The 18,160-nt window shown below is 36.6% G+C and overlaps 1 protein-coding gene across 1 annotated transcript in view; it reads left to right on the forward strand.

Moving 5' to 3' along the window:
• The window catches only part of FAM118B (family with sequence similarity 118 member B), a 96,409-nt gene that overhangs the window by 14,470 nt on the left and 63,779 nt on the right, over positions 1-18,160 (forward strand). The window contains exon 2 of the mRNA XM_069079852.1: positions 7,300-7,350. The gene's annotated coding sequence lies outside the window, so the exon portion shown is untranslated. The remainder of the gene's footprint in view (positions 1-7,299; positions 7,351-18,160) is intronic.

An 18,160-nucleotide genomic window follows, 5' to 3' on the forward strand; every position in this document is an offset into this window, starting at 1 on the left:
GTACCTGTATATCTTATTTCCCGATTGCATGTAAAAACCCAATTTTTAAACATTAGTTTTTAAAACTTTGAGTTCCAGATTTTTTTCCCTTCTTCCCTCCTCACCTACCCCCACTGGAAAGATAAGCAGTTCAATATAGATTGTATATATGTAGTTACCCAAATGATTTCCATAGTAGTTATATTGTGAAAGACTAACTATATTTCCCTCCATCCTATCCCACCCCCATTTATTCTGTTTTCTCTTTTGACCCTATCCTTTTTCAAAAATGTCTGCTTCTAATTACCCTCTCCCGCAATCTGCCCTCCCTTCTACTCTTCCCCTTCTTATCCCCTAACCCCCTATTTTCCTATAGGGTAAGATACCCAATTGAGTGTGTATGTTATTCCCTCCTTAGGCCAAATTCGATGAGAATCAGGTTGTCCCATTCCCTTTCACCTTCCTTCTCTTCCACTCCATTTTAACAGTTTTCTTTTGCCTCTTTTATATGAGATAATTTACCCTAATCTATCACTCCCTTTCTTCTTCTCCCAATAAATTCCTCTTTCACCTCTTAATTTTATTTTTTAGATATCATCCCTTCATATTCACCTCATCCTGTGCCCTCTGTCTATGTATACATGAACATACAAATGCCCACACTCACATATATTTATATATACATACATCCTCCTATACACACACACACACACACACACACATATATATATATATTCCCTTTAGCTATCCTTATACTGAGAAAAGTCTTAGGAGTTACAATGATCATTTTTCCATGTAGGAATGTAAATAGTTCAACTTTAATAAATTACTTATGATTTATTTTTCCTATTTGCCTTCTCATACTTCTCTTGCTTCTTGTATTTGAAAGTCAAATTTTCTGTTCAGCTCAGGTTTCTTCTTGGGGCGGCCAGGTGGCACAGTGAGTAAGAGCGCCGGCCCCAGAGTTGGGAGACCTGGGATTGGTTCCGGCCTCAGATACTTAACACCCACACAAAATAACTGGCCGTGTAACCTTGAGCAAGTTACTTAATCCCAGTTGCTTTTAAAAAAAAAAAGAATTCTTGAAAGTGCCCTATTTAATTGAATGAGCAAATGAGCACATTTTTCCCTGTAGCATTATACTCAGTTTTGCCGGGTAGGTGATTCTTGGTTTTAGTTCTAGCTCCTTTGAACTCCGGAATATCATATTCCAAGCCCTTCTATCCTTAATGTAGAAGCTGCTAGGTCTTGTGTTACCCTTATTGTGTTTCTATAATACTCAAATTGTTTCTTCCTGACTGCTTACAGTATTTTCTCCTTGACCTGGGAACTCTGGAATTTGGCTATAATATTCCTAGGAGTTTCTTTTGGGGATCTTTTTCAAGAGGCAATCAGTGAATTCTTTCAATTTCTATTTTGCCCTCTGGTTTTAGAATATCAGGGAAATTTTGCTTGATAATTTCTTGAAAGGTGGTGTCTAGACTTTTTTTGATCATGGCTTTCAGGTAGACCAGTAATTTTTAAATGATCTCTCCTGGATCTATTTTCCAGGTCAGTGGTTTTTCCAATGAGATATTTCACATTGCCTTCTATTTTTTCATTTGTTTGGATCTGTTTTATAGTATCTTGATTTCTCATATAGTCATTAGCTTCCAATTGCTCCCATCTAATTTTGAAGGAGTTAATTCTCTTCAGTGAGTTTTGGAAATTCCTTTTCCATCTGGCAAATTCAGCTTTTTAAGGTGTTATTTTCTTCAGTGAATTTTTGGGTCTCCTTTAGCAGGCTGTTCAATCCCTTTTCATGATTTTCTTGCATCATTCTCATTTCTCTTCCCAATTTTTCCTCCACTTCTCTTACTTGATTTTCAAAATCCTTCTTAAGCTCTTCCATGGCCTGTAACCAATTGATATTTTTCTTGGAGGCTTTTGATGCAGGAGTTCTGACTTTGCTATCTTCCTCCCACTCCATGCCTTGATCCTTTTTGTCCCCCAAAAAGGATTCTATCATCTTGTGCTTCCGTTGCTTTCATATTAGCAGCCAATTACTTGACTTTTGAGCCCTTTGCCATAGTAGACCTCTGCTTCCAGAATGGAGAGAGCTATGTCCCAAATCACTGGGGTTTTTGCAGCTGCCGGAGCTCTTAGATGGGCACCCTCTCTACAGCCCCCACATGCTCTGGCTCACTGGTCCCACACTCTGGGACCACCACCCAAGACTGAGATCCGGATCCAAGTAGGTCAAAGCAAAATTGATTACTGTCTGAATGGTCGCTTGGTCCCTCTACAATCTGCAGGCCAAGAGCACCAGAAGCAAATATGCAGCAGCAGCTGCAGCCGCCATGCCTCCTCTGCTTCTCGCTCCAGGGGCAGCAGCCTTTTCCCAAAAAAGTTCCACACTGACCTTTTACTTTGTCTTTGCCATTTTTGGATTGAGAAGTCTGGAAACCACTACAGCTGCTGGTGATTTACTCTCGCAAAGTCTTATCCCGGCTGGTTGGGGCCACGCTGGGGCTAAATCAGTTGGGACTTCGCTCAGCTCCCAGCTTGCTGTGATGGATCCTTCCTGCCAGTGAGAGATTTGTTTCTCTCTGTCACTTTGTGGGTTCTGTAGCTCTAAAGTTTGTTTAGAGTCATTTTGTACATGTATTGGAGGAGGTAGAAGCTGGAGCCTCACAGAAGTCCTGTTTCTACTTCTGCCATCTTGGCTCCGCTTCCAGGAATTGTTTTCTTTACTGGATTTTTTTTTTCTGTTTGACCAATTCTGGTTTTTTAAGGGGTTCTTTTCTTCAGTCAATTATTGTGCTACCTTTTCCAAGCTTTTGATTCTTTTCTTGATTCTCTTGCATGATTTTAATTTCTTTTCCCAATACTTTTTCTACCTCTGATTATTAAAATCCTTTTTGAGCTCTTCTAAGAGGACTTTTTAGATTTGAGACCAGTTCATATTCTCCTTTGAGGCTTTGCATGTAGGCATTTTTACATTGTGGTCCTCTTCTAAGTTTGTGTTTTGATCTCCCCTGTTGCCATACTAGCTTTCTATGGGCAGGGCTCTTTTTTGTTTTTTGCTTATTTTCTAACCTATTTCATGACTTAAAGTTGAGCTCTGCTTCTGGGGTATAGAGGGCACTCTATACCAGGGTTCTTCCCCTGGGGGCCAGAGGCCTGTATATTGGCATTCTGAGCCAAGTGTTATACTGTGCTAGGGTGGCCCAGCCTTGTTACGCCTGTCGTGCGCTGGGTCCAGGGCTGGCAGTTTACCTCCCAGGCTGGCGGCCTTACAACTGACCTGCTGAACCAGGACTGTAGGGCCTCAGTTGCTGATCTGTGCTTTGACTAAGAGCACAGCACTCCCCTTTTATCTAACAGAGAGACCTTTCTTGAAGTACTATGTTATCTTGGGTTGTAAAATTGTTTCACTCCCTCTTTTTATAGGTTCTGTCACTCCACAATTCTTTTAGAGGCTTGAATTAACATTGTTTCTGAGGGAAACTGGGGAAAGCACAGGCAATTTCCTGGCTTTTTTTCTACCATCTTAGCTACACCTCCTGCTTGATGACTTCTGTTTGCTGTGATGAAGCTGTCCCTTTCACCATTTCTTTTGGCACAGTAGTATTCCATTACATTTACATAGCATAATTTAGTCAGCCATTCATTCCTCAATTGATGGGCATCCCCTTAGTTTCCAGTTCTTTGACACTACAAAAATTACTGCTATAAATATATTTGTACATATGGATCCATCTCCTTTTTCTTTGATATCTTTGGGCTATAGGCTTAGTAATGATATTGCTAGGGCCAAAGTGTATGCACAGATTAGTAACTTTTTGGCCAAATTGCTTTCCAGAATGCATAACAATGCGTTAATGTGTCTGTTTGCCTTCAGTCCCTCCAACATTTGTCACTTTACATTTTTATCAACTTTTTCAGTCTGATTGGCATGATGTAAAATCTCGCAGTTGCTTTAATTTACATGTTAGTGATTAGCTTTTTTACCTGATTTGATGATTTGGATTTCTTCTTACAAATCTGCTTTGATCATGTATTAATTGGAGAATGGTTCTAATAAATTTGAATCAATTCCTCTCTTCCTTGGAAATGAGACTGTAGTTGTAAAACTTGCTGAAAGGAGTTTTTCCAAAAACTGTTACATGTTAACCTTCTAAGCTATAATCCCCGTCTCTGTGATGCTCATCTTTAATCTTTAGTCCTTTAGAGACATTTGTATTGAACTTTCATTGTCCTTTAGCAACACTGGTAAAATGTTAGTAATTGAAAACATGGGCCTTTGCTTTTAGGGGAAGCCGGTTAGTAAAAGAACTTGGCAACTGCTTGAAAGCAATTCACTGTGCTTCTGTTTCTCCTGTTCAATTCTAGACCCAGCTTATTCTCCGTCATTACTGCCTTTCAAAGATGTATACTTAGGACTATAGAATATACATCCAAGTATCAGTCAGTCAATGAATATTTATCAAATGTCTTCTGTTTACCAGGCACTATGCTAGACGCTGGGGATACAAAAAAAAAAAAAAAGAAAAAACCCCAAATAACAACAGCCCCTTTCCTCAAGAAGCTCACAGTCTAAAGGGGAAGACAACAAGTAAACAGATATGTACAAAGAAGCTGTATAAAGAACAAATAGGAAATAATTAAAAGAGGGGAGGCCCCATGATTAAGAGGGAGTAGGAAAGACTTTGTGTGAAAGATAGGATTTTAGTTGGGTCTTACAGGAAGTCTTAGAAGGCAGTAGGCGCAGATGAGGAAAGAGAATATTCTAGGCATGGGAGATAGCCAGAGTAAATGCCCAGAGCTAAGGAGATGGAGTGCCTTGTTCGTGGGACAAGGAGGCCAGTGTCATTGGATGGAAAAGTACATGTTAGGGAGTAAGGGGTAATAAAACAGGAAAGGTAGGAAGGAACTAGATTATGTACTACATTAGATTAGATACTAGGCTAGATTATGTAGATTATGTATGATCTGGGCAGTAGGCATTCTTCATCTTCTTGGTTTCATGGGGATAGACAAGTCAGACTCCTTTAAGTGAAAACATATCTTTCTAGGAAGCTCTGCCACATTTTAGAGCTTGATGCAGTCAGCAAAACGTCATATATAAGCACATTCCTGCATTAAACCATGTCCAAAAAATTGTCTCAATCTGCACCACATTGATCACTTCTTGGTCAGAAGAAGGGTACCATTTTTGATCATAGGTTCTCCAGAATTGAGGTTAGTCATTGCAGTTAACCAGACCTTAAGTTTTTCAGTGTTGTTTGTCTTTATAATGTTGTTGTAGGATATCCTTTAACAAGTTGCTTGCCACCTTTCCACTGGCATATAAATAGTAGAATTCTTTCTGGAGAGAGAGATAGTACATAATATTAAATATTTTTTTAGATGAAGAAAGGAAGTAATTGTTTAATGTTAAGAAAAATTAGGGAACAATTGTAAAACTCTAAAAAGAAAACTCAGTACTAAAGATCTAAATTTAGCTTTATTTTCTGGAAATTCTGGTGTCACTGTGAGAACAACTTATGTGGGGTTTAGCTAAAGTAATAGGCAACTTTGCTTTCACCTCAGTGAGTCAGACTTTAAAGTCTTAGAGCTAGAAAGAACCTGGAAGGGGCAGCTAGCTAGGTGGCATAGTGACAGAGCACCAGCCATGGAATCAGAAGGATCTGAGTTCAAATCCAACCTCAGACACTTGACACTTAGTAGCTGTGTGACTTTCTGCAAAGTCACTTAACCCCAATTCCTTTGCCTTCCTCCCTCAAAAAAAAAAAAACCTTAAAAAAAGATCCTGGAAGTTGATTTAGTTCCAAAATCTTGAAAAACTAACGCCTGAGGATATAAAGTAACCTGCTAAAATTAAGTTAGCGGTGGACCTAGGACTAGAATCTATTATATTAAGTCCTTTTGGTCTTATGTTTTTTCTGTTATATTGTGTTTCAATGATACTGCTTTCCATAATGTCTCTTTTGCTTGTTTTTGTTTGCTCTTAAGCAGCTTACATTTTATTGAGCAAGGCAACACATAGACCCATAAACATAGATGAAATCTAAAGAAAATAAATGTAGGGGAGACCCTTGTTTGTTTTTAGTCATTTCCAACTCTTTATGATCCCATTTAGGATTTTCTTGGCAAAGACACCACAATAGTTTCTCATTTTGTGGATGAGGAAACTAAAGCAGTCAAGTGACTTGCCCAGGGTCACACAGCTAGTAAGCTGCCGAGGTGAGATTTGAACTCAAGTCTATTGTGACTTCAGGCCCAGCACTCTACTTACAGCACCACCTAGTTATCCATAATGGAGACCCTCAAAAAGGAAAACATAGGAGGTGAGCTGAGCTTTGAAAACAACTAGGAACTCCTAAGAGTTAGAAGAGAAAAGTGAGTGCATTCCAGGAATGAAATGTAGCCTGTGCAAAGTATCCAGATGAGAGAGGGAATGTCATGTACAAGGAATAGCAGACAACTTAGTTTGACTGCAGAGTAGAGAGTGTAAAGGGGAGTGATACAAAATAAGTTTGGAAGGATAGTCCAGAATTGATTGCAAAAGCCTTTACATGACAATTTTTTTTTGCTTTTTTTGGAGGGGCAGTTGGGGTTAAGTGACTTGCCCAAGGTCACACAGCTAGTTTGTGTGTGTGTGTGTGTGTGTGTGTGTGTGTGTTAAGTGTCTGAGGTCAGATTTGAACTCAGGTCCTCCTGACTCCAGGGCTGGTGTTCTATTCACTGCGCCACCTAGCCGCCCCTACATGACAATTTAAGATGTTCTAGCAGCATCAGACAGCTGCTGGTCACATCCATGATGTCTCGGTCAGAGATGTAAAAGAACATCATCTTAAGCAAACATTGCTAAGATCCAAGGGTATAACATAGTGGTTTGGAGAGAAGGTAAATCCTAGTTATGTAATTAATCGCTGCGGTGCACCATGAAATTTATGCTTTTTGAAGGGTCGATGAAAAGAAATTTCTCATAGAGTAACATATTTTTAGTAATATATTCCTAGCCTTTGTATCCAGAGGACTAGAAGTCTCTGAATTGGTTATTTCTGTTTTGGAATCATAGGAGCATAGGTCTAAAGCTAGAAGGGACGTCAGAGGCAATCTGCTTCAGCTTCCTTCTTTTACAGATGAGGAAACTGAAGCCCAAAAGAGTAAGTGACTTGGCCAAGGATACATAAGTACTAAGTGTCAGAGTTAGGATTTGAAAGTCTCACTTCAAGGATAGGTACTACTTGTTCTGTATTTTATTAATATCAGTCTTAGGAAGAAGACTGAAAAATAGATGCTTGTACTTACTGTTTGTTTGTTTTGCTCTAGTTGAGAAAGAGGAACCTAAGGGAGCAAAGAAAGACGCCTCTTCAAGAAAAGGTAAGAAAATTTGGTTATTTGGGCAATTTAAATCTAATTTGAATAAATAGTACATAAGTTAATACTAGGACTGTTTTGGGGAGTCTACTATCACCTGATAATTTATCCATTCTTCTTATATCTTGCCATTTGAAAGTCAAGATTAAAGATTGAGAAATTCTTGTGCATATGTTCTTTAAATAGTTTATGATGGTTGTTTAAGAGCTTTTTACCATATCTTTTAACTGAAAAATACTTTTCAAAATGATATTCTGTCTTGTTGGTTTGGGGCATATATGTAACAACGGTAGGTATTAGATTTCTGAAAAACTCCCTCTACTAATGCAACTTGGCACCTTCTTTATAACTTATAGTATACAGAGTTCCCTAGAGCACTGAGAGTTTGTGACTTTCCTGGGGGTTACACAGCTAGTATGTGATAGAGGTGTTTCATCAACCCAGGTCTTCCTGACTCCAAGGTTGGCTTTTTACACTTCTGCTGCTTCTAATATATTAAAATACATTTGATTATATTTTTCTCTAGTTCTCATTCTGTTCCCCCAATCTTTTTGGAATTTATTTAAGAAAAAAGAAAGTAAAAAAAATTGAAAATTATCAATGAAACTAACTTTGGAATTCTGAAGTTTAATATTCTTTGTCTGTTTTTCAAACTTTTATTTATTTATTTTTGCATTTTAAGTTTTAAACTGTCTCCCTCCCACCCTACACTAGAGAAGGCCACCATTTGACACAAATATATTCATAAAGACATATGTAAAACCATACTATACATACTTAGGTTTATAGCTCTCGACGTGGATGGCATCTTCCTTCTTAGGTTCTTTGTAGTTGATTTGAGTATGTATAATACTCAGAATAATTTAATTGTTCAGTTATCCTTTGAACAATATTGCTCTTACTATATACAACATTCTCTTGGTTCTGTTTACTTCACTCTTCATTATTTCATGCAAGTCTTACCAAAATCAACCTGCTCATCATTTCTTACAGCCCAGTGGTATTCCATCACAATTATATACCATATTTTGTTTAACCATTTCCCTCAATTTCCAATTCTTTGCCACCACAAAGAGAGATGTTATAAATATGTTATCTAGAACATAAATTCTTTTCATTTTTCTTCTGTTGACTTGCATGTAAGTGGAATTTGAGTGAGGCAAAGCTGTGCAGAATTATCAGCCCCCCTCTCTCCTTCAGAGTCCAAAGGCAAGACAAAAATCCAGATGATTGGCAGTTGGCCTAGGATGCAGTCCTTGGGCCATTGACCTTTTTCAACTAAGATCTTTCCTAGGTCTCAGTTTGTCTCAGGCCATACCCATTCATTAACTAAAAGTTAGGTAAAAATTGAGACAAAAGATGGCCTGATTTGCATAATTGAGATGGCATTGAATAAATAGATTAGGTAGAATTGACATTTTTATTATGTTGGCTCTGCCCACTCAGGCATAATTAATATTTCTCTAGTTATTTAAATCTGACTTTGTTTAAAAAGTGTTTTCTAAGTATATCATCATATCATCTTATAAAAAAAAAAGATAGTTTTGTTACCTCATTGCCCATTCTGATTCTTTCAGCTTCTTTTTCTTATTGCTATTGCTAGCATTTCTTTTTTTTTCTTTTTGGAGGTCAGTTGGGGTTAAGTAACTTGCTCAAGGTAACATGGCTAGTAAGTGTTAAGTGTGTGAGGTCAGATTTGAACTCAGGTCCTCCTGACTCCAGAGTCGGTGCTCTATTCGCTGCGCTACCTAGCTGCCCCTATTGCTAGTATTTCTAATGCAATATTGAATAATATTGGTGATAATGGACATTACTATTTTCAAGCCTGATCTTATTGAAAAAGCTTTTAACATGCCCATTACAAATAATGGTTGCTGATAATTTTAGGTAGATTCTTATCATTTTTTTAAGGAAAAAATCCATTTATACCTATGTTTTCAAGAATTTTTAATAGGAATGAGCATTGTATTTGTCAAAAGCTTTTTTCTTCATATATCGATAAAATCATGTTTTTTTTTACTTTTGTTGTTGATATCATTGTTTATATTTTAATAGTTTTCCTTGTGTTGTACTACCTCTGCATTCTTGGCATAAATCACACTTGATAACAAGACATAATCTTTGTGATGTATTGTTATAGTTTCCTAGTAAGTATTTTCTTTGATTGCATCCATATTCATTAGTGAAATTGGTCTATAATTTTCTTTCAGTTTTTGCTGTTCCTGGTTTAGGTATCAACACCATATTTGTTTTATAAAAAGGGTTTGGTAGGACTTTTTCACCTATTATTATTATTTTTTGGTCTTTATTAATTTATTTGTTTACTTTAAGTTTACAAGATTCAGTTCCATAATTCCTTGAGTTTCGAATTTTCTCTCCCTCCCTCCCCCCTCCCCCCATGGCAGCATACAATCAAGTATAGGATCTGCAAATACTTTCACATTAGACATCAGTCAGGTTATAAAGAAGGATTGTATCGGATGGAATGAACAATGGAAAGAGGAAACAAAACCGAAAAAGAAAAAGAGCAGGTAGTTTGCTTCAATCTGGATTCAAACTCAGTTCTTTCTCTGAATATAGACGTCTCTCTTCATCATGAGTCTTTTGGGGTTGACTTATAACCCTGTATTGCTGAGAAGAGTCCAGTCTATCAGAGTTGGTCGTCACACATACGTTGTGTCTGTAATTGTGTACAAATTTCTCCTGGTTCTACTCTTCTCACTCAGCATCAGTTTGTATAAGCCTCTCCAGGTAAGTATGAAGTCCATCTGCTCCTCATTTCTTATAGCACAATAGTATTCCATTACATGCATATACCACAACTTGTTTAGCCATTCTCCAATTGATGGGCATCTCCTTAATTTCCGATTCTTTGCCACCACAGAAAGAGCTGCAATAAATATTTTTGTACATATATTTATGTACATATGGGTTTTCCTCCTACTTCTATGATCTCTTTGGGATACAACCCTAGAAATGGTATTATTGGGTCAAAGGGTATGAAATTATTTATAGCCCTTTGGGCATGATTCCAGATTGCTCTCCAGAATGGTTGGATCAGTTCACAACTCCACCAGCAATGCATTAGTGTTCCAATTTGTCCACATCCTCTCCAGCATTTGTCATTTTCCTGTTTTGTCATCTTAGCCAATCTGACTGGTGAAATGTGGTACCTCAGAGTTGTTTTGATTTGCATTTCTGTAATCAATAGTGATTTAGAGTATTTTTTCATATGCTTATAGATATCTTTAATTTCTTCCTCTGAAAACTGCCTGTTCATATCCTTTGACCTATTATTCTTAATAATTTATGTAATAGTAAAATTAGTTGATCTTCAAAAGTTTGGTAATATTCACTTGTAAATCCATCTGGTCCAGGGTTTTTTTCTTAGGAAGCTTGTTGAGGGCCTGTTCAAATTTCTTTTTTCCAAGATAGGTTCATTTAGATATTCTATTTCTCCTTCTGTTAATGTAGGCCATAGGTTCTCATAGTGGGCAATACCGTCCCCTAGAGGACACTGGAATGATGAGGGTGCCGTTAGTAGCCTCTGATGCAATTAGGGGACATTTGTAACTTGTTTCATCTGTTGTATAATAGAGTTAAAGTCATAGTGATTACATTATTTTCCAAATAAACACACAAGAAAGACCCACAAATTTACAATAAATTACTGAATATAAGATGTCATTTTTTCTTAATTGTCTTTTTTGAAATGATGCAATTAGAAAAAAACCCACTAAAGTGTTAAAGAGGTAGATACTAAAGATAGTACGCAGCAGGTACTGAGTAATTTTTTTTTTGAGGAGGTGGTAGGCCAGATTAAGTTTGGGAATCTCTGATCTAGGTGGGTTTTTTTTGCTTTTTTTTTTTTTTTTGAGGGAGTAGGCAGGTCAGTTGGGGTTAAGTGACTTGCCCAAGGTTACATAGCTAATAAGTGTTAAGTGTCTGAGGCCATATTTGAACTCAGGTCTTCCTGACTCCAAGGCTGGTACTTTATTCACTGTGCCATGTAGCCACCCTTAGTTTATATTTTTTTAAGTATTCTTCCATTTCACTTAAATTGTTAAATTTATTGGCATATAATTGGGCATAATAACTCCTAATAATTGCTTTGATTTCATCTTTATTAGTGGTATATTCACCCTTTTCATTTTTTATACTAATGGTTTGGTTTTCTTCTTTTTTATATCATGTTAACCAGCGGTTTATCTATTGCTATTTTTTCATAAAACTAACTCCTAGTTGTATTTATTAATTTAATGGTTTTCTTATATTCAGTTTTATTAATCTCACATTAAGTTTTAGGATTTCCAATTTGATGTTGAATTGGGGATTATTAATTTTTGTTTTTCCAATTTTTTTTTAACTGAATACCCAATTCATTGGTTTGGTTTTTCTTTGTTTTATTGATGTAAGCATTTAGAGATATAAATTTTCCTCTAATTTCTGCTTTTGCTCTATCTCATAGGTTTTGCTATGTTGTCTCATTATTCTCTTTAATAAGATGGTTGTTTCTTTGACTCATTCTTTAACCCACTCCTTTAAGATTAGAATATTGTCTTCAGTTAATTTTTAATCTGTATTTCTATGGTCCCTTATTAAATAAAATTTTTATTGCGTTAAGATCTGAAAAGGATGCATTGCATATTTTTGCTTCTCTGCATTTAACTATAAATTGGGGGGTTAATTTTTGTATGATGAATCACTGAGAAAAAGTTCTATTCCTTTATATTCCCATTCAATTCTCTCAAGGTATCTATCAGATCTATCTTAAAAAAGATTCTATTCATCTCCTTTCTTATTTATTCTGAGAGTGAATCCCCCACTATTAGAGTTTTGCTGTCTATTTCCCACCTGTAATTCATTTAGATTTTCCTTTAAAAATTTGGATCCTATGGCATTTGATATGTATAATTTTAGTATTGATATTATTTCATTGTCTATAGTTCCTTTTATTGTAATGTAGTTTCCCTGTTTATCTCTTTTAATTAAATTGATTTTAGCTTTATTTTGTCTGAGTTCATGTCTAACTCTGCTTTTTTTTTGCATCAGCTGAAGGAAATAAATTGTATTCCAGCCTGTTATTTTTACTCTATGTATATCTCTCATTTTTAAATGTTTCTTTTTTTTTTTTAATTGTTGGGGCGGCTAGGTGGCTCAGGGAATACAGCACTGGCCCTGGAGTCAGGAGGACCTGAGTTCAAATGCGACCTCAGACACTTAACACATACATACATACACACACACACACACACACACACACACACACACACACACACACAAACCTAGCTGTGTGACCTTGGGCAAGTCACTTAACCCCAACTGCCCTCCAAAAAGCAAAAAAAAAAATTTTTTTCTCCCATTTTTGACTGTCACTTTTATAAGATTTTGAGTTCTAAATTTTTACCCCTCCTTCCTTTTCCCCTCCCCCAAGACAGCATGCAATCTGATATAGGCTATACATGTACAATCATATTAAATATATTTTTACATTAGTCATGTTGTGAAAAAAGAATCAGAACAAAAGGGAAAAACCATGTGAAAGACAGAGAGTCTTTTGGAATTGTCTTTGATCATTGTATTACTGAGAAGAGCTAAGTCAGTCTTAGCTGATCATCCCACAATGTTACTGTTCCTATGTACAATGGTTTCCTGGTTCTGCTCACTTCACTCAACATTAGTTTGTGTAAGTTTTTCCATATTTAAATGTATTTCTTGTAAACAGCATATTGTCAGTTTCTGGTTTTTAATCCATTCTGCTATTTGTTTCTGTTACATTCAAAGTTATATGCTTCCATCCATCCTTTTTTCTCTGGCTTTCATCCTTCTCTCCCTCTCTTTTTACCCTATCCCTCCTCAGATTTCTAATTTATTTCTGACCACTGCCTCCCTAATCCATATCCCTTCTAAGAATCCTTCCCTTTTCCTTTCTCCTTGCCTTCCTATCCCTTAATCTCCCTATGCTTATGAGATTCCCTCTATTATCCTCTCCCTTTACCCTCCTATTTCTTGATCTGCAAACCCTTCTAAGAGTGCCTCCCTTATCCTATCCCTTCACCCTCCTATTTCTCTGTAAGTTGAGTAGACTTTTATCCCCTTCTAGTTGTATATTTGGTTCCTCTTTAACCCAGTTCTGATGAGGATAAGGTTCCCGTGCTGCCTGCCTTCTGGCCCCTCCTGCCCTCCACTGTCATAGTTCTTCTATTCATGCCTTGTTGAATGATATAATTGTTCCATTTTACTTTTTCCTGTCCAGTTTTATTTTTTAGGATCATTCCATCATGTTCAACCGAACTCCAACTATGTATGCTCTTTCAAACTACATTAGTAATAAATAATAACAAATTAACATTTTCCTCACATGAGAAGTAAAGAGTTATTTATTTATATCTTATTAATTTATTTATATCTTATTAAATCCCTTATAATTGGTTTTTCCGTGTTTGCCTTCTTATATTTCTCTTGATCCTTGTAGGTCAAAATTTCTGTTCAGTTCTGGTCTTTTCCTCACCAATATCTCAAAGTCCTTTGGTTCATTAAATAGTCTTTTTTTTTTCTTCCATGCAGGATTACACTCACCTTTACTGGGTATGTTATTTGGGGTTGCAAACCTAACTCCTTTTCTATTCAGAATATCATATTCTATGCCCTTTAGTCTTTTAATGTATCGGCTGCTAAATCTTGTTACCCTGACTCTCTAGCTCCGCAGTATTTAAAATGATTTCTTTCTAGTTGCGTGTAATTTTTTTTCCCTTGAACGGGGAGCCTCAAAAATTAGTTATAAATTCCAATCAGTTATCATCTTGGGATCTCTTTCAGTTGGTGATTGGTAGATTTTTTTTCCCATTTCTGTTTTATTTTCATGATCTAAAGTTTCAGAACAGTTTTCCTTAATAATTTCTTCAAGTATAGTGTTTAGATTTTTTTTTTTTTTTTGCTTTTTGGAGGGAAGAAGGCAGGGCAATCTGGGTTAAGTGATTTTCCCAAGGTCATGTAGCTAGTAAGTGTTAAGTGTTGGAGGCCAGATTTTGAACTGAGGTCCTCCTGACTCCAGAGCTGGTGCTCTATTCATTGCACCACCCTAGACTCTTTTTTTTTTTTTATCATAACTTTCAGGTAGCCAACAATTCTTATATTGTGTTTCCTCATTCTGTATTCCAGGTCAGTTGTTTTTCTAATAAGATGTTTCACATTCTCTTCTATTTTTTATTCTTTTGTTTTTGTTCTGTTTGTTTTTTTTTTTATTCTTTTGATTTTGTTTTACTGTCTTTTGGTGTCTTATGAAGTTATTTCACTTTGGCTAATTCTAATTTTTAAGGAATCATTTTCTTCCATAAATTGCTGGATCTCTTTTTCCCATTGGTTGACTTTTCATGATTTTCTTATATTAGTCTTTTTATTTTTTCATAATTTTTCCTCAGCCTCTCTGAACTCTTGGATTTGTGACCATTTTACATTTTTTCTTTGAAGTTAGCTGTTTTGACTTCACAGTCTTCTTAGTTTGAACCCAGATTTTCTCTACCTATGTAACTATTTATGTTTAGGTTCTTTCTCTTTTGTTTGCTCATTTTTTTAGCAGCTTATTTCTTGGCTGTTAACTTTGTGTTAGAGTCTGTCTCTGGTCCCAACGTGTCTCAAGTTTCAGGTATTTTGTGCTATTGTTTTCTGAGATCTATTTTGGGACTTAACCTCAGGTACCCCTTTCCTCCCCTGAGACCTAACCAAGGCCCCCAGCAACACTGACCTGATCATTATTCCCAACAGTACTGTTACCACAAATGCTCTTTGTGTACTCCCTACTTTTGCTACAAGCTTCAGCTCACCCCTCTGCCCTGCAACCAAAACCAGTGACTCTTCTTTTCTTCCAGTGACCACAGCCAGCAGCACTCCAGCAACCACATTCACCAAAGAGTACTCATTTCACCTCACCCATAGCCACAGCCTAAGACCATGTCTGGTCAGTGCATCTGGACCCCGAGTCCAACACCAATGGAGAGCCCTGCAGTCTTCCCCTGATCAGTCATCTGACCCCCCACAATGTACGTAGGGTAAAAGTTCCTGAAGCTGAGACTGCCTCCCAACACAACTACCCCCCTTTTCCCCCCCAAGGCTTGTTGTTTTTTGCTTTGGTAGTATCTGCACTTCATTCAGGCCACACTACCACCCTAGGAGGTCAGGCATCTTTCATAATGTCCCCCTAAGTTGTTTTAGGCTGGATAGTTGCTTTACTCCAACTTTTAATTATTTCTACCTTATTCTTCCATCTACCCAGAATCTTCTCCAGTGTTCTTTTGTCTTGGTACACAGAAGTCCCCCACTTTTTGATTCCCTAACAATTTGGCCATTGACTTTCTTTCATCAGAAGTAATATGTCATCATGTTTAATTTCTGGATCTTACATGTTTTATATCCCTGGACCTTGGTTGATTTAAAAAAAAAAATAGCACTAGCTATCCTCCATATCTGGAATGCTCTCCCTCCTAATCTCTACCTTCTGACTTCCTTCAAGTCCAGACTAAGATCCTATCTTCTATAGGAAATCTTTCTCAATCCCTCTTAATTCTACTACTTTCCCTGTTATTTATTTCTTATTTATTCTGTATATAACTTATTTGTACACGTTTGTTTGTTTGGTGGCTTTTGTCTTCCTTTGTATCCCTAGCACAGCATCTGGTACACAACAGGTTCTTAATAGATGCTTATTAACAGACTGAAAATTTGTGAGAGCTGAATTTATGGCCTGTGCAGCAGAAATAATAGACAGAATAGGAAAAACTTGAATCCATAGTGACTAATCTCACCAATAAAACAAAAAAGATAGCTGTTTAAGAATGCAAATACACAGAAGTAAAGGACATTCCAGAAGAAGAAGAGCAAAAAGCAGTAACCTTAAAATAAAACACAATCTCCATGCAAGCAAAGCTATGTTGGATGGAGACAACTTAAGTACCATAGGTGTTCCAGAGGATCACAAGTCCAAAAACCCCTGGCAACAGAATTAGAAGAAAAGTAAACAAAAAAAAAGGCAAACAAGGAATGCACCAAATAACAAAATAAAGTGCTGGGAGAAAGAGAAGGGAAACAAGAAAATTACAACTGAAGTACTATTAAGACATTTGTTTCTAAAAGTACACAAGGAGATAAGGGTAAAAGCAGAAATCAGATAGAAGTGGTAGTGGAAGAAATGGATGAAACATCATGAACTAAACTTTAAGACACCCTTCCCACAGATAAATCATTGGTTTTTTGTGGGACTAAACTGCAGAATGAGAGTACACATAAAAGGGGGAAGGGAGGATGAAATTAGAGGAAAATACATGATGTACCCTAATCAAGTCAATAGATAACGATGAAGGGAAAATAACTCTTAAGGTTTTTCAGGAAGAACAGATTCTATAGGACGTTTATGAAGTAGCAAAGTTAGGAATTGAAACTGGAAAATCTCAGTTCATTGTGGGATGGGGAGGAGAGGGAAGGGTGTCTCACTGAAGAATGCTCCCACAAGGGAAAGAGAAATATTCTATAATGGGAGATGGGAACCTTACAATATGTATAATCCTAAGCAATTTGGTGTCTAGAGAAGCCACTGCCTCTTAGAAAATATTGGTTGTCCTTCATTCTCTAAGAGGACCAAAATGACATCATTATGCTAGAGTCATGTTACAGTGTACCAGCTGTGACTGATCAGACCAATGCAGGCTCAGAATGTTCTACCACAAATTGGGCAGAAATAGTCCATATGAATATTTCAGGTGGATTCTCTAAATTTGTGCATTTTATTTCTTTTGAGCTACTATTGGTCAGAGGCTGAATAACACCCTACCTCTTGGAGAAAGAGTGCCTAATTAGGGCAACTAACATCCAGAAGGATAAGAAAGCATATACCCAGAGAGGATTTTTTTCATGGCAAAAGGGGAAAGAAAATATCATAGGGAAGGCCAAGAGCTATAATGATCTATACAATAAGGGACATAAAAAAATATCTGCCATGATGGAAATACTTCTGTCCTCTCTGTGTCTTGCAACAATGAAAGGAGGCCAGGGACAAGATCTACAAGTCAATAAAATAGATCCTTTAGAAGAGAAATCTCAAAATATGTCCCTTAAAAGCTTTAATTTTATAAGGAATACAGAGGATAAAGAAAGAATAAAAAGGTATGAGGACTGTGAATCAAAAAATAAAAGTCTAGGATAGACAGAAAGGGAAGAGAAATAATGAAGACAGAGAGAAAAAGAAAACTTTCAGATAAAGTTACAGAAAATGAAATACAAAACTAATAAAACAAGGTGGAGGGAGGCTTTTACCTAACTCCTTCACTAGATAAGTAGTAAGTAACTAGGAAGAAAGAAAAAAGGAATTAATAGTTTTGTAAAACTCCAAAGCTATAGAAGGGAGTGAAAAGTGGGGCAGGGCAAGGGAGAGGAGTACTTCAGAGTGAGGGAGAAAGCTTCGATTTAAATAGGGTTGCGTTGAAGTAGATCACGCTAAAGTAACAGAACCAAAATTGTGAGAAGAAAAAATCCTAATTAAATAATTTGAGACAAATGGAGGAAAATTTCAACCTAACTCATAGTTTTAAATGGAAATGGATTAAACAGTCCAATAAAATGAAGAATAGTGGCAGACTGAATAAGAAAACAAGACCACATAATCTGTTACTTATAAGACACACATTTTTTTAAAAAAGACATGTACAGAGTAACCTGAAAAGTAGAAGTTACAATGATGTCATCATGTAAATTAAAGACGAACATTCAAAACACAAAAGGGGATAAACAAGGAAACTGCATTATACTGAAAGGAACCATAGAA

Source organism: Petaurus breviceps, unplaced genomic scaffold (genome assembly GCF_028583685.1).
Source record: "Petaurus breviceps papuanus isolate PSGF00001 unplaced genomic scaffold, PetGlider_PUasm1.0 91133, whole genome shotgun sequence".
In the NCBI taxonomy this organism is placed as follows: Eukaryota; Metazoa; Chordata; class Mammalia; order Diprotodontia; family Petauridae; genus Petaurus; species Petaurus breviceps.